Here is a 14037-nt window from a genome sequence, read left to right as displayed (position 1 = left end):
GTTTCTATGCCTCAAGGTTCTTATGTACTAAACAAACTGTGCATACAGGTTGGAAAACCTAACAATAAAAGGAACGACAACAAAACAAAGAGGCAAAGTCAGAAAAAGTGTCTTATTCCTCAGCACTCGTAATCTTGTAGCCACAGTGGTGGTTGACGTTCACGTGTTGGACGACTAGGTGGCTCTGGAACTACTGGTGTTGGCAGAACCAATGGTTGCGGCAACGCAACTGAGCTTGTCTCAGTCTGCTCGATTAACTCAGTCGGCTTTCTTGCTTCGGAAGGCTCCAACGTTTCAGGAGTGGCCCTTAACCATCAGCGGTTTCGACGATACTGTTTCTCATTCACCTCTACCTGATAGGAACGGTTGCTTACATCTCCAATGACCTGTCCAAGGGACCATTCTTTCTCACCTGGTAGGCACATTCTTATGGCATCACCGTTGTCTAATTTCGGCAATTCGTGTGTGTGTTGGTCATAATAATGCTTCTGCTTCTGCTTCTGCTTCCTCATCTCAATCATCTTTGGTACATTAGTAATCACACAAGGCTCTAACAATGTCTTAGCTACTGGGAGACGAGTCCGTGTTCGCCTGCCATAGAGTAGTTGAGAAGGTGAAGCATGCATTCCCTCAGTAGGTGTGTTGCGCCATTCAAGTAATGCCAACAAAGGATCTCACTTATCTGCACGGGCTTTCATCAACAACGACTTGCAGGACTTCACGGCATTTTCAACACGACCATTACTCTGGGGATGGCCAGGGCTTGAAGTAATGTGATGAAAGTCCCATTCTTTACTGAACGACTCAAAATCTCCACTGTTGAAAGGCGGTCCGTTGTCACTAATAACTGTCACAGGGATGCCATGTCTGGCAAACCAAGTCTTTAAGACTGCAATGACACGATTGCTTGTGGTGTTACTCAAATCTTGTACCTCAAAATAACCAGAGTAGTAACCAACGGCTATCAGGAAGGCCTGCCTCTAAAGTATAAACAAATCAACCCCAACTTTCTCCCACAGTAGATTGGGCACAATATGGGGCTGTAGTGGCTCTCTACATTGTTCAGGTCGATACCTGTGACAAATACTGCATTTTGATAGGTAATCCTTGAGCTGAGCCGTGATTCCCGGCCAGTAAACAATATCATGAGCTCGACGCAGTGCCCCTTCAACCCCAATATGCGACTCATGCAGGCTCTTCACAATGTCAGAACGCTCACCAGCAGGTATGACTAAACGATGACCCTTGTATACCAAACCATCCTCTGTAGTCAGCTCATCCCAGCTGTTCCAATACAGCTCAATCACTTGTTTCTGATGCTTGTCATTTTCACATGCCTGTGCCAAGGTTTCCAGCCAACCTTTACAAATAACATTGGATAGGATCTGTAACTCTTCATCCTTAGCAGTCTCCTTGCGCAGCCTCTCCAAACGAGTAGGAGACACCGTCAGTTCTTCATCATGTTTGATTTGCTCTAACTCAAAGGCAAATAGTCGTTCCTTAATAGAAGGGACATCACTGTTTGGGACAGTCGACTGTTCGCCCTTGAGATATGCTCAGCTTAGGGTGTCAGCCAAGAACATGGTGGTGCCTTTCTTGTATTCCACTTGGATGTCATAATTCTGCAAACAGAGTTGCATTTGTTGGAGGCGCTTTGGGGAGCTGTGGATGGGTTTCTTGAATATGGTTTCCAGCGGTTTGTGGTCTGACTGGACAACTACATCACTTCTTCCAAAGATGTACTGATCAAACTTCTCACATGCAAAGACTATTGCAAGAAGCTCCTTCTCGATTTAAGCATAATTTTGTTCAGTAGTTGGATTCTGTGGAGGGTAAGGTAACAAGGTCTGGGGGCCATGCTCTAGGATCACTGAGCCATGCTGGTCCCCTCCACCACAGTTGTTTCTCTTCTGTGACCGGTTCACCGCGGCTAGCAAGGTCGGCAGGATTATCCTTAGTTGGTAGTTGTGTCTCCACATAATGTCACCATGCTCTCTAATCTTTCGGACACGATTTGTCACGAATTGCTTGAAGTCTCCATTCCCGCGTATCCAGTGTAGTGCGACACTGCTATCGAGCCAACAGTGTAGGGAGGATACAGGAAACCCTTGTAGCGCATCTTGTACGTTGCTTAGAAGATTCACAGCCATGTGACCCGAGACTAGTTCGCAGCGAGGTATTGTCAACCCTTGCTTCGCCAGTCTTGCCTTTGCTGTGATGAGGCCCTTGTTTACTGAAGTCGGCTGTTTGACAACGGCGTACACAGCAGCCGCGACGCCCTTTCCACTAGCGTCTCCAAAGGCATGAAGCTCGATGTTCTCGAAAGGCTGTTGAGCACTCGTCAGTGCTCTTGGCCAGTTAATTTGCTGAGGTAAACAACTCTCCCACTTCCACTGCTGAACTAACTCTGCAAATAGCGGCGTGTCCCATGCGCATTTCTCTTCACAAGCCTCATGATATAGCAGCTTTCCTTGTAGAGTGGTAGGTGCGGCTAATCCTAAGGGGTCATAGATCTTAGCCACCTTTCCCAGGATCCCTCTTTTTGTCGGTTGAGCAACGTTTGCAGGAAAAGGGACCCCAATTTCGTCAGATAACTTGTTCCACTTCAATCCCAGGAGTCCACACTGTTTAGATTGAACGCCCAGCTGTTGCTTTGCGTAGCTTAAGTTGTCTTCGTGCTCATTCACTGTAACCAGCTCCAGTTCTTTCGCATTGTCTTCGGGTACATCATCCAGTTCCAGCTCTTTCACGTTCGAGTGCCACTTGTGCAAATGGAAAGTAGCTTGGGCAAATATCTCAGTTGTTGTGGCTTTCTTCAGTTTCACTTCTTCGGTAGGAGGTCCATCAGATAATATGTCATCCACATATAGCTCACGCTCAATCTCTTCCACGCACTTGGGATGTTCATCTCGGCAAGTGTTCAGATGCTGTTGGATCACACCTCCTAGCAGGAAAGGCGAGGGTCCCAAGCCAAAGAGTGCTCTTGTTCATCTGTAAGTCCGAGTTCGCTGTGGATCTTTAGCTGCTAACCAATGGAACCGAAGAGCATCTCGGTCTTGTACATGAATTCTCACTTGGAGAAAGGCTTTGTGGATATCACCAGCGAAAGCCACAGGATGGAATCTTCCCCGCACTAGAACCTTCCAAAGTTTATTTTGGAGCAGCAGTCCAACCTCCAAGCAGTCATTTAGTGAGGGTGCAGAGCTATGGGCTTTGGCTGAGGCATCGTAGACTACCCGCATCTTGGTCGACTCTACATTCTCCCTCACCACAGCTTTGTGGGGTATGTAAAATTCTTTCCCACTGGCTGGCATGTCTGCCTCTTCCACAATTCCTTCGCGCAGTTGGTCATGGATTATTGCATTGTATTCGTCCAGACCACCTGTTTTCTTTAGACGTTGTACTAGATTTCCCAGGCGTTTCAAGCTCCCAGATTCATTCGAAGGTAGGGGAGGGTGGTCTCCTTTCCAAGGAAGGCGTGCTTCATACCACCCATTAGGACTGCGTCTAAGCTGTTCACGAAACTCTGTGTAGACAACGCTTTGGTCACCACTAGGTGCGTCTTCAAGTCCAAGGACATCCATTCTATACAGCTCTTCACAATCGTTTGAGGCCGTTTGCGCTAGGAATATGCTGTCTAGGTCTGTCTCCGTCCCAGGTGACATGATGGTCCATCCAAAGTGAGTATATTCTGCCACTGGTTCACCCATAGCTCCAGTTCGCTGGGATTCGCAGGTCTTTATTCGCGCATAGTCGCTCGTTCCAAGAATAACATGGACAGGAAGCATCTTCAAGTCTGTGTCCTCCATGTACACTCCCTTTAGATGTGGGTACTTGCTTATCATTACCGCATAATTTGGGTTTTCAACAGACAGCAATTCGGCACGGTCAATTCTCATCACGCTCAGTGGAATGACATACTTTTCTTCCGTATAGTTCGCTTGGACTTTGAAGATCTCACTTCGTTTTGTAACCACTCCCACGATGGTTTGAATACGGCGTGTGTGCATACGTGTTGGTCTCAGCTTCAGCCTATCTAAGAGGTATCCAGAGGCGTAAGAAACGGTTGCGCCGGTATCCAGTAGTGCTCTACAGGTTACGCCATTTACTTTGACAAGAACTATAGGATGGCAAACCTTCTCCCTGTCTTGTGTTGCTGTCAATGCAACTCCAACATTATTTCTAGGCTAACTTGCTCTTACTTGTCTGTCACAGATAGACAAGTGGTGCTTTTACTTGCAGTGTACACAGGAAGCTTTACTAGAGCGGGCTGGTTCGCGTTCTTGCGCGTAGAAACTTCTGTGGCGAGGCGGACAAGGCGGTGGCAGGGCCTGAGGTTTTCCACTAGCTTTCTCAGCTAATTCCAGTGGATGAATTGCCTTCCTTTCTTCTAGAGCTCGTATTAGTTCCGTGAATCCCCAGTCTTGCCATCATACTTTTCCACCTACGAGTTCGGCTTTGATTCCTGGCAGCTTATCAAGCACACCACGCACCATAGAAAAACAAGACGAAAGTTTACCCAGCGTCTCAAGAGATTGAACATTGTAGTTCAAAGTCTGGCAAAATTTATGGATTTTGCTAGGCTCTGATCCTGTTATCACTGGCAAGGCATTCAAGTTGTCGATGTATGCCCTTACAATCTCGCTTATCTTGCCATAATTTGAAGTCAGAATATTCTTAGCGTGCTGGTAGCCTTCAGAAGTAAAGGGAAGGCAGTCGATTGATTCGCAAACATTACTTTCCAGCAATTCTTTCAGATGAGCGAATTTTGTGACCGCTGGCAGATCAGATGAATCAATTTCAGCTTCAAACTTGTTCCAAAACGAGAGCCACTTCTCATAGGTGCCATCGTATTTTGTGATGATTAGTTTTGGCATTTTCAGGATGCTTTTTGCTGGCTGGCTTTGCAGCGGCTTGCTCTGTTTGTTGAATTTTCGCCTTTTGCTCAAGATTTAGTTTTTCAAACTCTAGATCTTCCTCTTGTTGCTGATTGAGGAAAGTTTTCTCCTTCTCACGCTTGTAGTCCTCTGCTCTCGTCGCAGCTTCTTCAAGGCTGCGAGTTAAATCAGATATCTCCAAATCTGCTTCGTCGGTGCGTTCTATTGTTGCTCCCCATTTCTGCACATTCTCGACGATTTCTCCAGCCTCAAGCTTGGCTTTTTCGATGTCTACCTTGAGATCTTTGATGGCATTCATGACTTTCTTCAAAATTTCCTTGCGACGAAGGATTTTGTTGAGGTTGCCCTTGTCCACGATTGCAGCAGTCTTGGAGCGAGTAAGTGCTAGTAGTTGCAATTCTGTCTCGAGTTCCTTTTGCTTTTCCTCCATTTTAGTCACGGTTTAGATTCTTGATAGTCCCGTCTGAGTTGCCACTGGTGTGGGGAATAGGTTAAGAAGGCCCACAACGTCCTCAGTCTTCACTTTGAGGTTTTTTTTAATCACAGTTTTTTCTTTTCTCCTACAAAAATAATCCACCTCTCACGGGCATCAATCGAGCAAACCCTAATCTATGGCACACCTTGAATAAACATGAGCTGATTGGCTAAAACGATATTGCTGACAGAAAAATAACAAACGTGCTCTATTTCACAATAACACGTGGAATAACGTGATCTTTGCCATTCAGATACAAATAAACGCCTTCAAAGATTGGCAGTTTGTGACAAAATAAACATTAAAAGCCCTATGCTATTATCGAGTTTCCGACACTACTCTGTATCAAGCTTTCAAATTGATAAACTTCTGAAGGAGTGGAGCATCCTATAGCAGAGATCAAGAACCAATGTCTACTGCTGTTATTAAGGGTTTGTGAGAACTTGCCTTTGTGGAGAGAAAAATATTTCCCTGAATTTGATACTATGCATCCATTTGTGTAAGGGAACTAGACTGGTCAGTAAGTCAGTCTCCAGTTTAAATGATACTAAAGTTATGTTCTAAAAGATGGAAAGAACTGCCCTTTGGGCACTACTAAGAGAGATCTCTTCAAATTGTAGAATTATTATTTTTTTATTTCTTGGCAAGGTTTGCGTTTGTGGTCATGATTACTGTATGGATGATGCTTGTGTATGTAGTGATGGTGGTGCTTGCAGTTTTGTTACAAGTAGGGTAGGGTAGGGTAACTTTATTTATACACGATATGTATAAAAGCTGAAAGCTTGTGGGGTCGTGTACAATAAATTACTTTGATATTAAAAAATAGATAAAATGTTTTAAACAAAAATTAAAATACATTACATAGATCAGTAGATCAGTAGTTAAAATGTAAATAAAATGAACTTTTACAATATATATCAATAAGACATGGAAAAACTAACTTAATTTCAATTAGTCTGGATGATGTTACCATGTGCAATGCTGGTGTGAAGTGCTGGTGATGTATTTGGTTGTGTTTGGTTTGATAGACTATAACAGCTTTTTGGCCTTGTGAGTTTTGACTTATGTCTGAGAATTAATGGACTTTTGCATCTATATCTCTGTTTCTGGTGCATTGATGCCCTCTTTTGAGAGATTCCTTGGAGGTGTCACTGTTTTAGTTGTGATTGACTGTCTGTGAATACAAATTCATGAGCAAAAAGGATTCCTCTGGAGGGATTTCTGGTGACTTCTAAATGAACGCTATCAAACTTTGTGGAATTGGAATTTTCAGCCTTAACAGGGACAATTTTCAAATTACTCTTTTTTAATTAGTATTAGCAAGAGAAGATTTACAGAGTAAAATAGGGAAGTAGAGTTTTCATCTAGCTCCCTGCATTCCTTCTTAAGTTCTGAAGGTAGACTTTCCTCTCCCTCATAAGCTGCTGCTGCTGCTGCTGCTGAATTCCTTATCCAACTTTTTTATTTCTTCCTCAAGAGGCTAATTTCTTCCTCAAATAGACTCAAGGAAAAAGTGGGCTTTGGAAAAATTCTTTGCACTATTTGTTGCATGCTGGTAGAGAGTAGTTAACTGTTAAGAACATGTCTACTAAGCATAAATTGTCTGGTCTTCACTGAGTTAGTAATGCCATTTGATAAAATGTAATAACTTTTGTGGTAACTTTTTATTGCAAAAGAATGGTAGTTTTGTAACAGTTTCCTTCTCCACTCCTTGATCTGTAACAAACTCTTCTGGTATCTTTCAATTGAGATACTCTTTGTGGGAGGTTTGAATCCCTCTGTAGTTTGACAAGATTGTTCCCCCACCCCATGGAGTTTCATGATTTGTTATCTCTAAAAGGTTAAAGAAATTAAGTTGTACTTCTGGGCTGTCTTATTTAAGGCTTGACTTTATTTATAAACAATCAATAGTAAAGTAGCAACTAAAGGTAATGAAAGTAGGCATGGACCATTCAATTGATGTTTTATTGCTTGTAAATAATCATTAGTGCCTCGTGTCTCATGAAAATGCCCATCTTTTTGTGTGCCGTCTTCATAATCAAAAGCTGGATTGTCTCCATTCATGAACTGCATCTTTTTGTAAGCTGTATTGGCTAAGTTTCCTCTGATACTTAAAATTTAGTTGAATTTAATTCATTTGGGCACTCCCTATTGGAGATTGAAAGGTGCCCCCTGTCATTCATAGTTTTGATGGTCAAAAATATGCTATTTCAAAACGAAAGAGTGTTTTTGTTTTCAGCATGATAGTTATAGGTATGGTTTTCACAGGTCAGGAAATTCAGGGAACAATGAACTACTTCAAGGCCTGAGTAAAGTCAGGGAATGTCTTTTTGAGTTGGGGAAGAATTACATCTTTGAGAGAAGTCAGGAAAAAGTAATATCTCAAGTAAATGTAACTTTTGTTATACCTCTGTCTGCTTTTTTGAGGTTTTAGGCAGATTCAACTCTTTTAGACTCAACTCTTTTGTAAGAATCTTAATTTTAACACATTAAGAACTTCAAATGTTCTTGACAAGATTGATCAAATTTATTTTAGTACATTCTTGAGTAACTTGAAATGCATACCCTGTTCTTTCAATAAAAGAGCATGATGCATATGGCTTGAAACCTAGCACACATGGTATAAAAAAAACCCTACCTCCAAAATGGAATAATGGTATTAATAGATTAAATCTGAACAGACATTTCAGATTACATGTGATGATTGAGTATAAAATACACCGAAAAGTTAGTTTTAAAATAATTACTAATTGTGTTCATAGGGAGTGTCTAGAAAGGTGATGAAACCTTTCCCATTCTTGCCTTGAACTTAAAGACGCCTATTGACAATGTCCACCACATTTAACAAGCAAAAGACTTTCGCTGTCATGAACCTGGAGAAAATGATGTCTAATTAAGTTGCAATAAACAGTTTCCTTCAGGATTACATCCTGTGGTGAAGGAAAGTCTTGGCAAACGTGTTGCAGAATTCTTATAACTCCGCCTGCTGGTTCAAACAAATCAGGAAGACTGTATCTTTTGATGTAACAACACGATTTAATCCAAACAACCAATCTATTGTGATATACAATTCTCACATATTCAATGGTTGTAACACAATGATCAACGATCAACTAACACATTTTAAGTATAAAGAGGTTTTTTCTACTATCCTTGCATAAGGCAGTATTTTTACATTAATTACATGTACAGTAAAAGTTCCCATTGTAATTTGTCTAAATTAAGTGACTATTACAAAAGTGCACATTCTTTCACCTTTATTAGCCTAAGAAAATGCATGCAGTTACATCATGTTATATCATGAATATATGCAGACCTTGTCTACATTATTGTGAAATCTAATGTCACAAAATCTAACCTCTTTACGGTAAAAATGTCAATTTCTAATTAATATTTAATCACAAAATAATCAAGTCAAGCATCGCCTATTTCTTTCCCAATTAAACATTCCATCCAGGTTTATGCAGCAGGATTTCCCCTCTGAACACTAGGCCTTTCACCAAGTAGATGTTTTGCAAACCTAGCAGCACTTGGTGTGGATTTGTAATCCTGTGAAACATGCACCCTGTAGGTTTGGCATACTCCTAGTTTCTCCACCATTTGCTGAGGGATCCCCTTGTTCCAGAGTACAGATTTTTAACTTGAGCAATGAATTCTTCAAACACAAAACAGAAGTAAGTGCTAACGAACCATGGTGAAGAACTTGAGAGGGAAGTGGAGTAAAGAATGGAAGTTTTATGTACACTCTTCAATACCATGAAGACTTGGTGAAATTCTCTCAAAGTTATAAAGCAAAACTTGAGCTTTCTCTACACAAGTTTTGCAAATAGGAACTGAGAGCAGGAAATGAAAAACTGTAGTAAGAAGTGCAAATTCATCTGAAAGCACAGCATGTTGAAGACATGGCATTCCAGCAAAGAGGGCAAACAAACAAAATTCTGATGCTTTCCAGTGCTTTGATTTAGCAATACTATATGGCTTTCTGGTCAAGTCATGGGGCACTTTGATACAAAGAAACAGATTGTATAGCTCATGACTAATTCCTAGCAAACTGTATGAATCTGTAACATGCTGAGGATCAAACCATGGTGCGAATAGTAGTCTTCCCATGATTCCTTTGCAAGCATAATGCATCTAGCCAATCGGTAAATTGTCTAGAATGTCAACCAATTGACAAACACATTTTCTCCTTCAATACCAAACACTGTAGTGCCTCTTGCCTCCTCAACTCTTGCAAACATCCTGGTTTCTTGTGCTGTTCTGACAGCCACAGTACCAGAGGGCCTGTATTCATACAGCCTTCCACGTGTTTGCTGGTCATACCTCCCTGGATGTTTGTATATACCACAGCCAAATTGACCATTGTACTGATTGATATTAAAAAGCAAGGCTTTGGCAGGTAGGTCTGGTACAACAGATCAGATTCTGCACACTGGTGACACAAGTACACCTGTTTCATTGTTAAAACTACTACCATTTGCTAAATTGAACAATTCACTGGTAAAATGTTTCACAAATAGTGGCACATTTGGTTTAGACTAAGGATGGTTGGTCACAGGGATGGCTGGTCACAGGGTACATCTTTGCTCAATGAGATATTTATTGACTTTTTTGCTTGAAGCACGTATATTTTTGCACAATTTTTGGGATTTTCAAATTATCAGCTCCTCTACCCTTAAACCCCCAATTTAAGAGTACTGTTCACTTAATAATAATAATAATAATAATAATAATAATTTATTAGTTGTATAGCCCTATTTACATGTACAGATCAATAGTGCTTTACACTGAATAAAAATTAAAAACCTTATATATCTAAATAAAAATTTACAATAGTAATTGTTGCTAAAAATATATAAGAATAAATTATTTTAATGTAATATATCTGAGTTAATGATTACAAAAAGCTTCATTAAACAGAAACGTTTAAATAGCTTTTTTAAATTTATCCAAACACTTAATCATTCTAATTTCACGAGGAAGTCTGTTCCATAAGTATGGTGCTGCTGCCTGAAAAGACCGATCTCCAAATGTCTTCAGCATCTTACCCTTAGGGGGCTCTAAGTAAAGACCGTCATTAGATCGAAGACAATAAGAAGATTTTGATTTAATAGATATAAGGCTGTTAATATATGACGGAGCTAAATTATGAACCACTTTAAAAGTAAGTAGAAGAATTTTAAATTTAATGAGAGCCTGGATTGGAAGCCAGTGTAACTCATATAGAATAGGAGTAATATGCGAGTACCTTCCAACGTTCAATAGCAGTCTTGCGGCTGCATTCTGTACACGTTGTACTTCAGCTATCAGTTCCTTTGAGGCACCATACAAAAGACTGTTACAATAATCTAATCTATTTGTTATAAACGCATGAACTAAAGTATGGAGACTGTCTTCGTGTAAATATTTCTTAATGCTTCTAATGTTATGAAGATAAAAGAATGTAGATTTGCAAATATTTGTAATATGCTTAGACATGCTTAGGTTAGCATCCAACCAACAGCCTAGATTTTTAACCTCGGAGCTATTATTAATTACCGAGTTGCCAACGGAGATACTGATTGGCTGTAGTTTAGACAATTGTTGTTTGGAGCCTATTAAAATCAGTTCAGTCTTGCTATCATTAATTAACAGTCTATCATGAATCATCCACTTCCTGATCTTTTCAATACAGTTCTCCATTGCTTGCAAGACTTGGTCTTGAGATGTAGTATTAGGTTTAAAACTCAGATATAACTGGGTGTCATCAGCATAACAATGAGCACAAGGAAGCTTGTGTTCAATGATCTTAAAGAGCTTAGATGCATATATAATAAATAGAATCGGCACAGAAGTTTCATAACTTTGTGAATATTTGATGCTAGTCAAAAAGCTTGGGAGAGGTAACAGTGATCTTTACAGTTTTAACTCTGTACAGTACATCCAACTTTGGACTTTCCATTAATGTAAATTTTACATTTTGCTCCAACCTTGTAGCAGTCTTTAAATCTGTGGTATTATAGGTACTGCAAAACCTTAGAGGCTCAACTTTCACTCCTTCATCTCCACAATCATTGTTTACGCACAAGTCTTTTTACGCTTTTTTGTGAAATGTTAGGCAGAGTTCTATAAGCTTAAAAGGAAGTAAGCACTTGTTGTGTCTTTTGTTAAATTTGTAGTATGACATTGCAACACTGTTGTTGACTAGCAAAGTAAGTTTTAATAGCCTTGGTCTAATAGCCATGTCCTCCTTGGCAGCTTTAGACATGTGATGCTTCTAAAAAAGGGCTAACTATTCCTGTGAAAAGTCAAAATCACTCGAGTCACGTACTTCATGTGCATTTGATTCCTCTCCAGAATCATTGTCCACCTACCAAATTCTCTTTTTCCTGTTCCTTTTTGGAGTATTCAATATGTTTTCACAAGATAAATCATTGGTATCCAAGGATTTGTCCCTTTCAACATCTTCTCTGACAACGCTTTGTCCGCTGTCACTGTCTTCCTCATAGGTGCTAGAATTTTCATAAAACAACATTTATTGCTGTTGCTAAATAAAAATCTTCATTTTGGTAGTTTGGATCATTTCCTTTTAAATACTTGACATATTGATTATGAAAAAGACTGGTTCAGCAAAAAATATTGCAGAATATGCAGACCAGCCAGATGGCAGAAATGAAAAAATGTATTTAAAAGAAAAAATTAATAGTTAGTCACCTAAAAAGTATCTTTTGGGAGAGTTGCGTGACATTTGTGCTTTCACCAAGCATTCCACACCAGAGAATTGCAGAACTGCAAATTGTACATTTGACCACTGTCACTATATTTCTTTCCCCTCTCCAAAATGATGATTGTTAAAAGTAGATACATGATATAAAAAGGTCAGCTCTGAAAAAGACCTGCTGGGATGAAAATGTGCAATTAAAATGATTGCATGATCTCTCTCCATTTTTTGTTTGCTGTTTATTTCTGTTTGCTTTCTATTATGTATATTCAAAGCAATGATTGAAAATGTAAACATCTTATTGAGTGATACAATAAGTCATTTTCAACATCTAAAAAACTGGCTGTAGGAGTAGCTTGAAAGAGCAGCATAGGAAATTGGAAAAAAAGGAGTGTAAAACTATTTGATTAATTTCTCTTACCTTTTTTGAAACGAGTTCACCATTTTCGCAAGGAAGTGGGCGATTTGCAATTCATGGAAAAATGTACCTGGCTCCACAGCCATATACAGTATACTGATCACTGTCCCAATGTGGTTTCCTTCTGACTTCAGAACTCCTTCTGATGGGGTATAACATGCATCCCTATGGGAGCCATATCACCCACTCAAAGCTGTAGAGGTGTATCAGCTGTCAGGTTCACTCAGTCTTGTACATTCATCATGGCACTGTCCTGCTCTGCTCATTGCTGCCCTAACTGCATCAAGATAAAGAGGTTCTTTATGGTGAAAAACAATATTTAGAACAAAATACAGACAGGCGAGGCTCACGATCTTAATTACTGACATCATACTAAACTGTGAATCTCTGACTGAAATCGTCTATCCAAAGCAAGAAATGGAGCTTCTGCCCATCAAAGGAACCAAGTAGAAGTGGTCTACTCAATGAACACAGTTGGGATACACTTGTTTTAGATGTATATAGCAGTGCTACGAAAGGATTGAAAGATTCCCATGATCATTATGTCAAAAAGGAAGTCGATTAAAACATCAATTGGCTACCCTATTGATTAGGAAATGGAAACTGGAGAGAAAACTGATGTAAAAATTGCTCAGTCACTATAGAAAACATTTAAACTTGCATCTTTTCAATGCAGCTAGTTATTCTACTTCCCTTTTGAAACTGAAAATTTGTTTGAGGTGGGGTTTGGAGGTTCTTAAATATCAAACCGAGTACTATTGCTTGGTTGTGTTTGAATAATAGTTTGTGCGCTATGAAGTGTAGAAGACCTGTAGAAGACAGTACATTAGTCAAATTTCAGTGGGCTCCAAAAACCAAAACCCCTCAAGCTATCAACATTAAGGAGGCTGGGAACTTCACCCACTCTGATAGGGAATTTTTACTGATCAGTTCTAGGCATGACTGTTTCTCAGGTCTCTTGTATTTTCACACAATGAATGCAATCTGTTTTTTCAAAGGTTTTATGAGTTTGATCCCTATTTTTTAACTTAGAAAATGGATTCTAAGTTAAAAAAAGTCACCTTAAAGGCGCATGTGACTACTGCTTAGAAGGTGAAAACTCTAAAAGGTAGAACTAGCATAGATAAGCTGTAATATGCATAAGAATGCATGCAAGTAGTTGGAATAAGGGACTGTTGATTTTTTTATGGGGTAGGGAGCGGCAGGATTTGACAATTTACAACACTTAAAACTTATATAGTGCAACTTTCCATGACACATGATCAAATGCACTTTACAATAAGACTAAAAATGAATAAAATTTAAAAGCAGATAAAAAGATTAAAGATGAAATAAAATGATAGTAAATGATAGATAATAAAATAAACAATAAAAACTCTACTACAAATTAAAAGCTTGTTTAAAAAGATATGTTCTCACATGGCATTTAAAATTTGACAGAGAGTCAAGGCTGGATATCTCACCGAGTAGATTGTTCCAGAGCCTTGGAACAGCATAACAGAATGCTCTACAACTAAGTGTTGGGAATATCTTGCCTCTTGGAACC

The sequence above is a fragment of the Pocillopora verrucosa genome, chromosome 7, assembly GCF_036669915.1.
Source record: "Pocillopora verrucosa isolate sample1 chromosome 7, ASM3666991v2, whole genome shotgun sequence".
In the NCBI taxonomy this organism is placed as follows: domain Eukaryota; kingdom Metazoa; phylum Cnidaria; class Anthozoa; order Scleractinia; family Pocilloporidae; genus Pocillopora; species Pocillopora verrucosa.
This window is presented reverse-complemented; position numbering follows the sequence as displayed.